The sequence below is a fragment of the Dermacentor variabilis genome, chromosome 2 (assembly GCF_050947875.1).
Source record: "Dermacentor variabilis isolate Ectoservices chromosome 2, ASM5094787v1, whole genome shotgun sequence".
Taxonomy (NCBI): Eukaryota; Metazoa; Arthropoda; class Arachnida; order Ixodida; family Ixodidae; genus Dermacentor; species Dermacentor variabilis.
Window position 1 is genome coordinate 229899984 of NC_134569.1, and position 17170 is coordinate 229917153.

General features: G+C 47.6%; 1 long non-coding RNA gene across 1 annotated transcript in view; it reads right to left on the reverse strand.

The window, feature by feature from the left end:
* Positions 1–929: 929 nt before the first annotated feature.
* The window catches only part of LOC142571214 (uncharacterized), a 139053-nt gene continuing 122812 nt past the window's right edge, over positions 930–17170 (reverse strand). The window contains exon 5 of the long non-coding RNA XR_012825795.1: positions 930–1146. This is a non-coding gene — a long non-coding RNA (uncharacterized LOC142571214). The remainder of the gene's footprint in view (positions 1147–17170) is intronic.

The window sequence follows — 17170 nt, forward strand, 5'->3', positions numbered from 1 at the left end:
CAAGTGCCGAGGTAAAGAGATAGCAATAGTGTGTGTGTGTGTGTGTGTGTGTGTGTGTGTGTGTGTGTGTGTGTGTGTGTGTGTGTGTCCTTCTTTTTATTGTGTTTTCGTTAGTTGGGCGTCATGGCATACGTCATAGCGGGAGTTTTGAATTCTTTAAGGTCGATATGCCACGTGGTGGCGAAAGAAAGGAACTGGACGAAATGTCCCTAATTCCTGGGCATGAGTGTCAGCAAATGCGCTTGGCTGTTGCGGTGGTGTCCAGCATTGTTTTCCTTCCTTCCTTTTCGTAAGGTTTATTTAGGACATGTGCAGTTATTTACTTATTTCATTATTAGAGAGGGTCTTGAATATTTGGCTGCGTGTGTTAAAAAAAAGATATTCACTGACCGCTGCACTGTTCTTGCTCACATTTTGCAGAGCGATCGCATTTTGTTCTCTGCTTTGTTTACTATAACGCTAGGCACGATTAGCTGCCTGATTTTAAGACAAAACTGAGAAACTGTTTTCGCCTATGGGAAAGATGGCGTCTGAAGAGCAGGCCCTGGCAGAGACTTGTGTCGCCGCCTGCCGGCAGCATCAGGAAGGAGCTGCTTTGCAGACGACACGGCATCTTGAAATCGGCCGTTTACGTGAGGGCGGTCGTTTATCTACGAAAAAGTTGTTTCGCGTGTAGCTGCTCTCCGAGGCACGGTGCTTCAGGAAGCCGAGCGACAATTGCATCGCTTCTGCAGAAACAGGCAGCCTGTATCAGTGAATTGTTCAAAAATCAACAGTCGAATAATATAGGAAAATCGTTTAAGGAAGAAGCTAAAGATAAAACAAATAAAGAAAACGCATAACACCGCTTCTTACACCCTTTAGCAAAAGGAAGGATACCTTCGGAAGGCTTAGCGAAAAGTTACGTAATTTTAAGAGGCACTCCTTCCTTAACTGTTTTTATTCTTTATGGGACCCCTTATCAAGCTGCAGCTCCAATCGTTTGAACCGTTTGATTGAAGAGGCCGCATTGAGTCACGTTGTACACATCGTGGGGTGATCCAGGGCAGTATTGGGTAAATAGCTCGCCACAACACGCAGTAGGACACGTGTCGTTCCCGTGGAAGTATCCGTCGTTGACCCACAGTTCGCAGCTTTTCACAACAGCTAGAAGAAATAATACAACTGCATGATAATCAAAAAGACTCAACTGAACTATATATTGCACTGCACTTCGTAAAATAGTTCTTGAGGTTTAAAACTTCTCATTGGTATACACATTGAGCCTTAGTATTAGGCCATAGATTACATGTTAAAGAGTGAAGGTACCTAAAATATCTGCTACGTCGACAAACCTAACGGCTTTCTTCTCAACAAGAGTTTATGGGCTAATAAAGGTACACATTATATCTTGCAGCGAAGCATCATAACTGCCCCAGCGGGCGCTATTAGTAGTAGTAATGTTAAAGTGATGTGTAACGTAGCGAGTTGCGGTTCAGGTAATACTTTTATCGCTTTCTTCTAAGTATTGCTTGGTATATGTAGTTTAACGAACATGAAATTTCAGAATTAGATGTTGATAACATTTTGTTCCCATCCGAACATATTGGTCCGGGCGAGAATCGAGCGTGCCAACTTCTCATATAGTAAAAAGACGAGCGTGGTCGGAGACCGCTATCCAGCCCAGATGGCTAACACTATCTACTGCTATATTTGACGATGTCTATGCAATGATTCGTTCTTTTCGGGAACACGAATGCACATGCGCGAATCTACACTCTCGTCTACGAGCCACCATAGTCGACACGACCGAACGAGTGCCTCGCCGAATATTAGGAAGACTGAATGGCTTGGCTAGACCATGCGACGTGAATTGCCCAGCGTAAGTGCTATATCGTGGGTTGCGTCCATATCAGTCAGCGGGTGTGTCCATATCAGTACACGGGTGTTTTCGCATTTCGCCCCCATCGAAATGCGGCCGACGTGGCCGGGATCCGATCGGAGATAGATATCCCCCACAGTTGGCTAACTCAATATGTTGCTATATCTTAGTGCCGACCTTACTCACTATTGGCCCTTATAAGGCAAAAAAAAAAAGCTAGAAACAGTTGCATATTGCTATTTTTGTGCACCCGTGTACTCTTCCCTACTAAAAAAATTAATTAAATTCTGGGGTTTCCACACCGAAACCCCGATGCCGTTATGAGACTAACCGTACTGGGAAACGCTAGAAAATTTTTGGCCACCTGGAGTTCTTCAACGTCCATGAAATAGCCGGGGTTGTTTTTGCATTTCCCCCTTCGAAATGCGGCCACTGCAGCTGATATTCGATCCCGCGTCCTTGGGCATAGTAGCGCAATGCCAAAGCCACTACGCCACTAAGCTGGGTTGTGTATTTTTGATGATTCTTTCATGATTGTGGAACGCGTGTTAACAATGCCTGGTAATGTGGACCGGATTCCCGGGCCTAGTCATTCTTCAACCGCTTAACGAAGTGACTCTGACGAGATGACGAAGTTACTACGGGGTCTTCATCCACCTACGCTGCCGCATCAGTTCGGCCCAGAATTCGTGAGAGGCTAGCTTGCTATTCTTTGTGAGCAGCGAAAAAGTTTAAACGCTAAGCTTGCTGAAATCGAAACAAGATTAAAGTTTGAAGAAAAATTGCCAGTCGTTGACACCTTGCAGACCAAAATACTGGCAAACGCAGAACGCACTATTTTCCCCTGCGAAGAATTTGCCATCTTGCACGGTTGCTTAAACGACTAGAAAGACATATCTTACCGTAAGAATTTAATATTTTGCGATGTCGAAGAAACATTGTCAGAGTGATATGCAGGTTTCGTGCATGAGACACGAGGTCGACCTTACCAGTCACGAAACGAGTAACGGAAAGCTTTCTACACCTGTTGCCAGAGAAATCATAGAGGGTGTCCGAACTATAGTGCATCAAGTTTAAAAAAAGATGTAGCCATTATTATTCACTAAGATCAAGTGCATATTCTGTGGAGTGTACTTGTTAAGAAACTGCGCTTTCCTAGTCCCTGACCTACAACTAAATAAAGTAATTACCTGACATTCTTATTGTTGTTCAAATTCTGAAGATGTAAATGAGGGGGTTGTGAAGAATCGTACATTCAACAGAAGTGGCCATGTACTGCTGAGCAAGCTCCATAAACTTATTCTTGCTCGAATCGCACTTAACGATATCTTTTTTGTAAAAGGTCAAGCTTCAACTCTATATGAAGCTCACAAGTCTGTGCTGGAATTCTCGTTAACTACGGGACGGATTTCGTCTGTAGTGCTCCTAGCCTCGCTATGTTTCAGTGCCTTGTGGTATGCTGAGTGTTGCCGGTTTTCCTTCGTGCTGTGGTCCCGTTTTATTTCTTGACCACAGCTTTCCTTTTCAGTTTATAGTGGGTTCTCCGAAGGAAGGGAGACCGCTAGGCAAGAAGTGCTTTGTCGGGGTAGAAGTCACGCACACAGAATATCTCTCTTTCGCTGCTCCGAACGAAGAGCACCACTTGACCGTTTTGCGACACGCCATTCCTCTAATGCGCCGTACCTCGTAAACAACAAATTTTGTTTGGGAAAACAACTTGAAGTGCAATTTCTCATAAAATCGTGGGAACTGTTATAGAAAGGACATGTTCTCGTAACTGCATCACTGAGGGCTCCCTTGGCGGAAAGCGTTATGCCCCAAATTTTTTTCAAGCTGCCGCAGAGTTCAACTACACTGAAAAAAAATATTAAAACAGCCAGCAAACCGCATATGCTCTCGCTTAAGTAATTGTTGGCGCGTCAGCGATGGCGAGCCGTGGAGCGCTTGTCAGAGAGGAAACGTCGTCGGGTACCCAAGCCGCTGGCACCGATACTTCTGTCTCATCGACCACCTTAGTGGACTCTTTCATCTGGCAGCACCCTGTCTCGCAGTAACGAGGGAGACGTCGCACCAGGTACGGAGCTGTTAATGGTTTCTTGGAAAGGACAAAATTCACCATGCTGCCTACTCCAGCTTGTGTACATGAGACAGACATTGATGGCAATATGACAGAAGGCGACGCCAAATGTGAAAATGAATTTTCCAATATAAGCAAACAGTGTTACTGATTGCATAATTGTTTAATTTGTAACATTATTTGTATGGAAAGATCCTGAAGCACACCAATATCATCAATGCAGGAATTGTCTTATTCCTACGGATAATAAAAAACACCCGCCGGGGTGGTGTAGAGGCTATGGCGTTCCGCTTCTAAGCCCGAGGGTGTGGGATCGAATCGCGACTGCGGCGACTGCATTTCGATAGGGGTGAAATGCAAAACGCCAGTGTGCCTTGCCTTGAGAGAGAGAGAGAGAGAGAGAGAGAGAGAGAGAGAGAAGGGAGGAAGGAAAGGCAGGGAGGTTAACCAGACGGAGTCCACTTTGCTACCATACACGTGGGGAAGGGAGAGGGGAGTGAAAGAGAGAGAGAAAACATGAGTCTATTTCGCACCTTCACACTCACTAAGTTAGGTGCAGGATGCTACAGCCGGGCACTCAAGTCTGTTGTCTTCAGGTAGAAGCACTCGAATGACTTTCTGGGCTAATGAAGAGTGAGGCCAGGCTCCCAAGATCTTTGCTTCTGGGAATGACCTATAGTCCAGTCTATTCAAGGCACACTGGAGAGCCTGACGTTAGTTATCACACTTGGTTGGCACAGCGAATGACTGATGGTCTCTTCATACTTAGCGCACATCGGTCATACCCCTGACACACGGGCACTCTAAAGTCCTTTAGGTAAGGGGACATCTACCGGAAAGGCGTTCAAGTGCAGTGACACACGACAAAGGAGTATCTCCTTTACGGCAAAGTTACTTTTCGGGAAAGGAGATCGGGCAACTACTTTTCGAGCGGAAAAGGAGTTACTCTCGCACACAGCGTGCACAACTCGTCAATAGAAGGAAACCAGCCACACAACTACGGTGCCCATAGGTATTTTTTTTACCTTGAGAAAATGTTTTAATTGTTAGCGTTAATACAATTTGTCGAATAGTGAAGATTTCCTCTAGCTATACTCTCAAACGCTCGCATAACGTCGTTAGTGCCGCCATGTTAAATTCCGGCAGTGTCGTCGTCGTTTGCTGCGCGTATGTGATGTGTTCACGTCGCGAGATGGAGACTGCACAATCAGCGCCCACAGGAAATACCCAGAAGACACCACAGTTGTTGGAATAACATATTGAATAAAACGCGTTACGCCTGCGCGCACAAAGGAAGGGACGACATAGACGTGAGAAAGGACGACAGAAACGTGGGCAGCACCAGAATAAACAGCACGCACAGCAAAACACCGGCTGCACATAGTTGCTGGACCAAGTTAAATGGCTGCTAACAACGCAAAAACGCGAATAAAATAAACGACTATAAACATTATTAGCCATCAACAATGAAAAAATATATTTTTAGGTTCTACAGTAGCTAAGTGTAATTAAATGCGCAGCTTGTTAAGAATGTTTTCTCTCTTGTGGCTTTAACAGCCAGCGCTATTTTTCTTGCGGCGTTCATCTGAAGAACTACCTAAAGAAGTTCAGTGCAGTGCCGTGTGTCATCGGCGCAACTCCTTTCTGCAAAGGGTCCTTCAGGGTAGCAAAAGGGGTTTACTGGAAAGGACTTTAGTTTTGTCCGTGTGTCAGGGGTATCAGTCCGCCATTCGAATGCGATAGTTGTAGGAGTTAGTGAATGCTACTCTTACCCACTGCCGACACAGCAGTATTGCGTCACATTATGAAACGTTTGCTGGTAATTTGAGTTTTAGTGATGGGTCGAAGCTGTATAAACGACAATGAGAGTTCTGTGGTGTACGCCAGTAACTGAACGTGATGCTACGAGCGAGACTGCGAAGCTCTCTTGCAGTGTCTACTCTCGATACAAGTATAAGGCGTGTCAGCTTGCCTTGGGTAAACGTTAACGAACCATAGGTGGCCAAAATTAATATGGAGTCTCTCAGCACGCCGTGTCTCATATTCAAATCGTAGTTTAGCACGTAAAAACCCAGAATTGTACTTTTTTATTGTTTATCAGATAATGACACATCACGACCTAAAGCAGCATTAGTAGCGTGCAAGACGCCAAGATGATGATATTGTTTGTTGTTCATGTTGCTAAATGAAGTAAAAGATATATATTCCCTAAGCACGCTGCCGAAAGGCACGCATACGGCACAACATTAACCTACTAGAAAATTTCAATTTACGGTATACCTGTCGTCAGCACTAGATTGATATAATGTCACAAGTGCTGCATTAATACGTGGGCATGGCAATGCGGCACTATTGCAAGCAGCTGCGGAAGACTCAAAGACTAATTTTGCACTTTTACCGCGTTTGTATTACGCAATGAAAGTAGGTCTCCCAGCGTACGCATGAGTGGTGCATATTCACTATTTACTCACACGATAATTACACCAACTTAGGATGCAGAAGAGTGCCGTCAGCTGGACTGCACGTTCACGTCCAAAAGCATAGCCTTCTAGAAAGATCTCCGCGACAACGATCAGCATGTACAGTGTTTTTCCGTTGAAACCCTCGTCTGGCTCAGAGTAAAGTTTCACGCTCCTGGCCTCACTCCCTAGTTTGCTGCTATGTATCACGGGCGATACCGCGTTATCGAGTGCCGGTATCCCGCACTTATGTCATAGAGCCGGTCGACCCATCGTCGGGCAAGCGCCGTCTTCGTCACGGTCCACGTCACGGTCCACGTCAGCAGACTCAAACCGCATCTCTACCCTCTCGTCCTTTCTTCGCATTGAATCCCTAAGATGGCACCCCTTCACCACCGGGATTATTGTTATGAACATGATGAACAGGGAGCAAGCCGTAGAGGGGCACTATCATCAATGTAAAGCGCGAGGGCAGACCGTGAGCTGTTGGCGCCGAGACCATTCTTCCGTTGTGACAGAGCTGGCTTTTCCAATAGATCTTCTTATCATGTAGGTGTTGTGTCCAGGGAGAGAATAATACGTAAACGCGATACAAGTAGCGCAAGCATCGATTTACTAATGCGATCAGGACGTGGCCACAAGAGCGGTTTCCTGTCCCTAATCACTTCATGGCCAAGCGCGATAAATGCACGCTTTCCAATAGCATCCTACGATTGACTATTATGCAGATAACTATGTTGTGAAAAGGTCGCCTTTAACTGGCGCGCATAATTTAAGTCGAAAATACATTCCCTTGCCGTGTTTTCTCACGCTGAACAAGCAGAGCAATCGGCTGTCGAGAGCCTTTCGGCACAGCCAGGTGAGGATGGAAGGATGGATCGATACTCTCAGCGTCCCCTTTGAAACAGGGCGGTTGGTTGCGCCATCAAGGTTTAGTTCTTGTTCTGCCCAATGTCCTAACTTTGTCTTTTTATATAACACACAAATAATTCCCACCATCAAACATTCCACAATTCAACCACAATTCGAAACTTTGTTTTTGTAAGGCTCCGTTGTTCGTGATGTGCCTACATTTCTGCCAGAAAACCTCCCATCGCCTTTTACTAATCTCTTTTGTGGGCATACTTACCTTCCCCCTGCTATCACTAACGCATAGGCTTGGGAGGCCAGCTAAGCGTAAACTGACAACTGCGCTCCCTCGCTTCCCTAGCTTTACCGCAGGCCGCACAAGCTTCTTCCTTGGTGTACCTAGATATATAACTACAGGTATGTGTTCTAAGGAATCCGGATCTCGCTTCGAGAAACTTAAGGAGCTTCCATTTGATATCTCATACATTGTTTCTTTCCTGATTTCGCTCTTGATTTTGTTCTTTCCTGATTCGTATAAGATTATTTCTAAAATTTTTCGTGTTCATGCTTCTTTAGTTCTACTACATTTGTATATTTATATGCAGTATTCATTCCTCAACTTTTTCGTGCTTCGCTTTCGTGCATTAAAAGGTTTTCTATTCTTTTATGCTTGCTGTTATTTCTTACTCGATACATCTTTTATTGCTTGCGTTGCTGCTCATCCTTGTATTATTGCGGTGGCAATTGTGTGGACACTCCAGGCGTATTTCTTTTGCCGTCGCCGTGACGCTCCGTATAAAGTCCAAGGGCAATAACACCGACGCCGCGCGTCGTATGCTGTATGTGCGAGTGTAAGCACGTGATGGAAGCCGACGATCGCGGATTAATGTGGCGCACGCGAAGAAAGAAAGCGGTGAGGGAAGGCGTCGTCTTCCGTCGCGCGAAAGGTTGCTGTTGGATGCAAGGGGGCGGCTTTGGGCTCCGGCAGCAATTGGGCATTTCGCGACTGGGCGCAAGGGCAACTGACGATCGCGGCTCATTTCTAGCGTTGTATATGGAGGAAAGCGGGGAGGAAGCGCGGGCGGGAGGGGGGCAGACTTCGACTCCGCCTGCAAGTGCGTACTTTGCACGGCTGCGCGCGCTGGCATGCGTGGTATCTAGAAAGGGATCTGCAGGCGGCTACCTTTGTGCGCGCTCTGTCCTGGCCACTCTTGCGCTAAAGCAATAGACGGCACGAAGGTCACTTCGTTCACTGCTTCTGCATTGTTATTTCGGTCGGCACCGAGACGCCCGCTGACGTATAAGGCGTCATCGAAGGCGACCAACGTCTACTGCTCGACCGTGAAATTTGCGTCGCAAGAGGGATCGCTCGACTGCACGGAGGAAACACGAAAGTGTTGCTGACATACTTCAGTCAGGAGTTCAAGCACATCAGCAAGGGCACGAAAATCGCGCACATCGAGGAAATTGTGGAAACGAGCAATGCCTTTGTCCTCTCAGATTCTGCCGCATCTACCCCTCCGACCATAGTCCCCGAACCAGACTTCGACGTAAATCCAAATCTCCCCATGAGCAAGCAGGAAAAGCTCAGAAGTGTTCTCCAATGATACAAGGACTGCTTTTCGACTTCATCGAAGATTCGACAAACATCACCTCCAAAGCATCGTATAATAACCGAAGAGTACGCTCAACCACTCCGCCAGAGCACTTACCGAGTTTAGAGGCGAGAGCGTGAAGCTATTAGGTAACATGTCGACGAAATGCTACGCGGCGACATCATCCATCCGTCGAAAAGTCCGTGGGCATCTCCTGTTGTCCCAGTGAAGAAAAAGGAAGGAACCCTACGTTTCTGCGTCGATTATCGTCGACTGAACAAGATCACAAAGAAAGACGTATACCCCCTTCCACGGATAGACGACGCATTGGATCGGCTCTGCAACGCTAAATACTTTTCGTCGATGGACCTCAAGTCTGGCTATTGGTAAACAGAAGTAGACGAAAGAGATCGCGAAAAGACGGCCTTCATCAACCCAGACGGCGTCTACGAGTTCAAGGTTATGCCATTCGGACTCTGCTCGGCGCCTGCAACGGTCCAGCGCGTGATGGACACGGTTTTAGCAGGATTGAAATGGCAGACCTGTCTCGTTTACTTGGATGACGTCGTTGTCTTCGCTGGAAACTTCGACGATCGCCTCAGGCGGCTTGCGACAGTACTAGAGGCCCTCAAGTCATCAGGGCCCACTCTGAAGCCGGAAAAGTGTCGCTTCGCTTACGATGAGCTTGCGTTCCTTGGCCACGTAATCGGCAAATCTGGTGTCCACCCAGATCCGCAAAAGACAGCTGCCATCGCACAGTTCCCGCAACCCATTGATAAGAAGGCAGTGCGTAGATTCCTTGCCATGTGTGCCTACTACAGTCGCTTTTTAAAGGACTTTTCACGCATCGCTGAGCCGCTAACGCATCTAACCAAATCTGATGTCGAGTTGAAATGGCAAACGCCACAGGCCGACGCATTTCAAGAACTAAAACGACGCATGCTGTCACCGCCGGTACTTCCACATTACGACGAAGACGCCGATACCGAAATCCACAGTGACGCCAGTAGCCAAGGCCTCGGTGCCGTCCTAGTCCAGAAGAAAGACTGAAATGAACGGGTGATATTTTATGCTAGCCGGTCGATGTCAAAAGCGGAAGGCAATTATTCTACGAGTGAAAAGGAATGTCTCGCCATCATTTGGGCTACAGCAAAATTCCGCCCTTACCTATATGGCAGGCCATTCCATGTCATCAGCGACCATCACGCGTTGTGTTGGCTAGCTAACTTAAAGGACCCTTCAGGACGGCTGGCGAGGTGGAGCCTCAGACTGCAAGAATATGACGTCACGGTAATCTACAAGTCCGGACGAAAACACTCAGACGCCGACTGCCTATCACGCGCTCTCATCGATCCCCCGCCGCAAGACGACGAGGATGACGACGCCTTCCTCGGAATAATAAGCGCAGAAGACTTCACTAAACAGCAACAAGCAGACCCGCAGCTAAAAGGGCTCGTCGAGTATTTGGAAGGGAACACCGACGTAGTACCTAGGGAATTTAAGCGTTGATTGTCTTCGTTCACATTCCAAAACAACCTGCTCGTAAAGAAGAACTTCTGACCAGTCCGCGCCAGCTACCTTCTTGTTGTTCCGACAGCGTTGCGTCCTGAAGTACTGTACGCCCTACATGACGATCCAACAGCTGGGCACCTTGGATTCTCCCGAACGCTGTCGAGGATACAGGAAAGGTATTACTGGCCGCGTCTGACCGCCGACGTCGCCCGTTACGTCAAGACATGCCGAGACTGTCAGCGACGCAAGACACCACCGACAAGGCCAGCGGGATTACTACAGCCGATCAAGCCTCCTTGCCGACCATTTCAGCAGATGGGGATGGATTTCTTTGGACCGTTTCCGGCGTCAATATCCGAAAATAAGTGGATCGTCGTGGCAACGGACTATCTCACCCGCTTCGCTGAAACTAAAGCTCTACCGAAAGGCAGCGCAGCCGAAGTAGCGAAATTTTTCGTCGAGAACATTTTGCTTCGACATAGTGCCCCAGAAGGCCTCATCACCGACAGAGGAACAGCGTTTACAGCAGAGCTCATCCAAGCCATTCTGCAGTACAGCCATACAAGCCACAGGAGGAGAACTGCCTACCACCCGCAGACGAATGGTCTCACGGAGCGCCTTAACAAGACCTCGCCGACATGCTAGCAATGTACGTCGACGTCGAGCACAAGACGTGGGACGCGGTCCTGCCGTGCGTAACCTTTGCTTACAACACGGCGGTTCAAGAAACAACACAGATGACGCCGTTTAAGCTGGCTTACGGCACGAACCCGACGACGATGCTCGACGCCATGCCGGCGCACGTGAGCGACGAAGAGAATCTTGACATCGCGACCTTTCTCCAGCGCGCCGTACAAGTACGACAACTCGCCCGCCTACGGATCAAGAACCAGCAGCGTACCGACAGCCGACACTACAACCTCCGACGACGCTTCGTCGAGTACCAGCCCGGTGACCGTGTTTGGGTTTGAACTCCTATACGCCGAGGAGGACAGAGCGAGAATCTTTTGCGTCGCTATTTCGGAACGTACAAGATCATCCGACGTATTGGCGCACTGGACTATGAGGTCGTGCCAGACGGCATTTCGCTATCAGAGCGGCGCCGCTCACCACCTGAAGTAGTTCCATGTTGTGCGACTCAGGCCGTACTACCAGCGTTAATGAACTTTGGGACTTTGCGTAACTGACCTTTGGACTTTATTTCTTTTCGGTGTTTTGTTACTTTTGTTTAATGATGTGTTTTTGTGTTTTGCTTTCTTATATTTGTAGCATCGGGACGATGATTTTTAAGAGGGGGGTAATGACACGTGTACTTCTTTATATTTATCGAGCGACCCCTTCTCACCGCCTAACAAATGTTATCGCACAGTGCAGGACGCGCCTGCATGTAAAAGAAATTTCTGGAATGTTATCGATGGTTCCGTCCACTGTCTTTAACCGCAACTTGTGTCGCGTCGTGCACGCATGCACGACGCGAATAGTGTAGCACTTTGTGGAAGACACGCGGGTCCCAGTGGTTACTCTGGAACATTTGATGACTGATCGATAAAAGCCGACGCGCTTGACCCGCTGATCAGATTTTCGTCGACTGCCGACCGTGTTCGCCGCTATCGTTGTGCTATAAGTGTAGCCTGTTTTTGTGGGCACAGGTTCGCCCAATAAAAGTTAGTTTTGTCTTTCACAGTATTGCTACTGTGTTCTTCAACGTCACCACCTCGTGACACTATTCTTGGGCGGGACACGGCGTGTCTGGTTCTAGACACACTTGGAGCAGCTGTATAGCTGGGATGCCTTCAAAGAGAGGCTCCGCAACCTCTTCGGAAACCCGACGGATCATCAACTGGCTGCAAAAAAAGAGGTTACTATCAGAGTGCAGCCTTCCGGGGAATCGTACGTCTCGTACATAGAAGACGTGCTCGCCCTTTGTGAGAAAGTTGGCGATAAAATTCGGAGGTTGACAAAGTAGGCCACGTCTTCAAAGGGATCGTGGACGGCACATTTAACTTATTCATCTGCAATAATATTTCCACCATCGATGTCATTGTAAAGGAATGTCACCACTTCTAGCTGGCTAAAAGCCGCTGCGACATTCCATAATTCTCTGGTCTCTTTAACACAGCTGCGAAGTTCGCCTGTGTCGACCAAACCATTTCAAACCCCTCCCCCCCCCCTTTCAATGAGAACGTGAAGCGTATCGTCTGCCGCGAACTCGAGGCCGCAACTCCAGCCCCATTCAATCCACGCTAGCTTGAATACACGGACCACGGAGCACCGTCACTCTCAATCATTCAGGCAGTTGTGTGGTAAGAATTTGCCAACCTTGGTTTTCCTGCTGCCTGCTCTGTCTTCCAACCTGACGCCAGGTCGGTGCTTCAAGATGTTCGTTGTAGCGGCCTGCATTGCCCCAGATTCCGCAGTGCTACTGAGTGGAGAGCTTCGGATGATGAGCCCGTTTGCATCCGTTGCCACCGAAGTGGCCATGTCGCCCACCTATACCGCGTCTCTTGGACATCGCCGTATTGCAGCTACTTTTTCCTATATACTCATGTATTGGGTTTGCTGTCTTTGTCCATGCAAGCCTACATCTCGTCGCGGCGGGTTCCGTGCTTCTTTAGGTAGTCTCGCTGTGTTTTGCGCGATCTCTGAGACCCTCCTCGAACCATGGCGTCTCCAGTAGCTCCACAGACGCTGATGACGCAAGCCCCGATCTCCTTGCGGTTGATTCCGTACTTCTTTAGGTCATCTAGTTGTGTTTTCTGCAATCTATGAGACCCTCCTCGAACAACGCCGTCTTAAGTGGCACCGCAGACGCTGGTGACGCAAGCCTCGATCTCGTCGCAGTGGATTCCGTGCTTCTTTAGTTCGTCCTGTTGTGTTTTGCGGAATCTATGAGACCCTCCTCGAACAACGCCGTCGTAAGTGGCGCCACAGACGCTGGTGACGCAAGCCTCGATCTCGTCACGGTGGCTTCCGTACTTCTTTAGGTCATCTCGTTGTGTTTTCTGCAATCTATGAGACCCTCCTCGAACCACGCCGTCTTCAGTGGCTCCAAAGTAGCTGATGACGCAAGTATCGACCTCGTCGCGGTGGCTTCCGTATTTGTTTAGGCGTCTCACTGTGTTCTCCGCAATCTATGAGACCCTCCTCGAACCACACCGTCTTCAGTGGCTCGAAATTAGCTGATGACGCAAGTATCGACCTCGTCGCGGTGGCTTCCGTACTTGTTTAGGCGTCTCGCTGTGTTTTCCGCAATCTATGAGACCCTCCTCGAACCACGCCGTCTTCAGTGGCTCCAAAGTAGCTGATGACGCAAGTATCGACCTCGTCGCGGTGGCTTCCGTACTTGTTTAGGCGTCTCGCTGTGTTTTCCGCAATCTATGAGACCCTCCTCGAACCACGCCGTCTTCAGTGGCTCCAAAGTAGCTGATGACGCAAGTATCGACCTCGTCGCGGTGGCTTCCGTACTTGTTTAGGCGTCTCGCTGTGTTTTCCGCAATCTATGAGACCCTCCTCGAACCACACCGTCTTCAGTGGCTCCAAAGTAGCTGATGACGCAAGTATCGACCTCGTCGCGGTGGCTTCCGTACTTGTTTAGGCGTCTCGCTGTGTTTTCCGCAATCTATGAGACCCTCCTCGAACCACACCGTCTTCAGTGGCTACACAGACGCTGATGACGCAAGCCTCGATCTCATCGTGGTGGCATCCGTGCTTCTTTACGTCGTCTCGTTGTGTTTCGCACAATCTATGGGACCCTCCTCGAACATTATGCAAAATAGAAGTGAGGCCTGCAGACAGGACACAAGAGTAGAGAACTGGACAACACGAACGCCGCCTATCAACTGAAACGGGCACTGAGGCGAAAAAAGAAAGAAGGCACAAAACTCATCTGCGCATGCTCAGGAATGGTAACACCACGTGTCAATCGGGTAAACGTGCCGGCCTACGTGAGAGATTACTGTCAAGGTACTTAATCTCTTCCTTATGTAAAGTAATCGAAGGCTGACGCACGCACTTCCACCATTATAGATATGCCATGCCTCTACCATAAGACGCGTATCTTCAGTCTTGTGACTACAATATTGCGCATTCATCTAACTCTGGCGTGCAGTTACAATCTCGGCAATGAAGCGAAAGATTAGAAGGCGATCCACCGGTTAACGACCTCTTATGTTCCATTAGCCTCTGCTTGATACACCGTCCCGTTTGCCCTATGTAGAACTGGCCACAGCTAAGGGGAATATTATAAACCACACCATACGACAGTCAGTAAAACAGTTGTTCTTATTGTGCTTCGCTGAACAAATATCTGTTCGTTTTTTGCCTTCTACCCGCTCCTTTTTATTCTGTACGGCAGCGCATATCTTGCCTGGCTTATTGGGGGCAGTGAAAGCAACATTAACATCATATCTACTAGCAACTTTTTTAAGCCTGTGCGACACTGAATGAATATACGGAATAGCCACTACTATTTTTTTGCTATTACTGCTTTCTGTCATCACGTCCGTCCCTCTCGAAACCGACTTCTTTAGGCGCTCAGCCACAGTGGCCACCGCTACACTAGGATACCCTGCTTCTAATAGGCGCCGGACCTGCGCATTAAAACTGGCGCTCATTTCGTGCATGCGCGATCTGGTGAGGGAAGACTTAAGGCACGACATGGCAATTCCGTTTTTTACTAATTTAGAATGCTCGGATTGAAAGTTTAGCAACGGCTTCGAAGATCTTGGGGAGTACTGCCAACAAACATGATTTTGTTCGAAGATCAAGGAAATGTGAAGAAACTGAATTACGCGTCGCTGAGGAAATTCCTTGGTAAACTTTAATCCTCTCCAATAAAGTTTAAATTGCTCACTTACTGTGGTAGCAGCGGAATCGAATTCTTCTCTGTTACAGAAAATCAGGTAATCATCAACGTAACGAAATATCTTGATAACACTATCACCCAAGGCTTTCTCTAAGCAGTTGTCAACCTTACTCAGGTAAATGTTGCTAAGAATAGGGGCAACCTTTGAGCCAATACAAATGCCTGATTTCTGCAGAAAATCGCCATCTCTCTACCCAATCAGCGTCGACTTCAAGTACATTGAAAGAATTTCTGGAAAAGCTCCCGTGGAAACACCACATCTGTCAATAAAAGCCGACTCTTGCACTTGTTCCTTAATGCACTCATTTACGGAATTTAGCAACCCGTCATGCGGCAAGGAATAATACAGGTCTTCGATATCCATATTAAAAGATGTACAATCACCAGGATTTTCCTCTCTCAAATACTTAACTAGTGCCTGAGAATTACGTAGGCAAAATGGGTCTGAAGAAACTAGAGAAGCTAGGCAGTTCTGAAGGTAACTAGCGACACAGACCTGCCACGTCGCTTTCTCTGACACTATAGCACGAAAAGCAATTTCTCGTTTATGGGACTTGGCCGAGAAAAACAGTTCTAAGGTGAGGGATTTAGCTTTCTTGACATTACAGACAAGCCTATCAAGATTATGTCTTGACAAGAGGTCAACCGCACGTTGCTTAACTATCCAAGGCTTGAGTTTTACTGGCTGCAAATTCTTTTCTATGGCCGAAATCGTTTTTTCTGAGAACATGCCATCTGGCATAATTACGGAATAACCTTCGTTGTCAGATATTACTGGTCTAAGTTTATGCTCCACAAGGTAATCAACTAACGGTCGGACAGGGTCAGGCGTCTTAAAATGAGAATCTGATTGTTTAATGCTAGCAATGCAATCCGAAATACAGCATGAGCGTTCTCCTTCCGGGACGAGCCTGGTTATGCAGCGCGGTATGCTTAAAACGTCAACGGGTTTTACGTTAGGCTTAAAACAGTGCTTAGGACCTAAAGCAAGGGTTCTTCTATGGTCATTACTCACGATGGCATCTCCAAAAACCAGTACCTTATTTGACGGTGAATTATTAGAAAGGTGTTTCCTCTTACTTTGTTGAAGCTCCGGAAGTTTCATCCTCCATAGGGAGTCCGCATGTTGCACGGCTAACTTATTCCAATTGGCGTAGGGGCGGTTCCAATGGCGACCGTCTCCCAGGGCCGCGCAACGGACCCTTAGACACTCCTGGTAGAACCTAACTTGGCACCCAGATTCAGCGGAAAGAATAGCTCCTATCCTTCTCGCATGCCCAGTTGATGGTTGAAGAAAGCCGCACATCATTTGAACTACCAATGGGACGACACAATTACGACTAAACGACGACATGGTTCTAGCGCGGAACATACATATCGCAATTAGGGAAGCTAACGAAGCAGGATTGTGCAGATAAGTAGGGGAACATGGAAAAGGGCTCAGAGTACTAGAAATGAAGCTTAGAACGACAGAAAGCTGAGCTAGTTGGTAAGGATTCATTGTGCGAAATAGAAGCGAGCCGTGCAGACAAATACGCTCACGCTGTATTTCGGATTGCATTGCTAGCATTAAACAATCAGATTCTCATTTTAAGACGGCTGACCCTTTCCGACCGTTAGTTGATTACCTTGTGGAGCATAAACTTAGACCAGTAATATCTGACAAGGAAGGTTATTTCGTAATTATGCCAGATGACATGTTCTATGAAAAATCGATTTCAGCCATAGAAAAGAATTTGCAGCCAGTAAAACTCAAGCCTTCTGTAGTTAAGCATCGTGCGGTTGACCTCTTGTCAAGACATAATATTGACAGGCTTATCTGTAATGTTAAGAAAGCTAAATCCCTCACCTTAGAACTATTTTTCTCGGCCAAGACCCATAAACAAGAAATTCCTTTTCGTGCTATAGTGTCAGAGAAAGGGACGTGGCAGGTCTGTGTAGCTAGTTACCTAC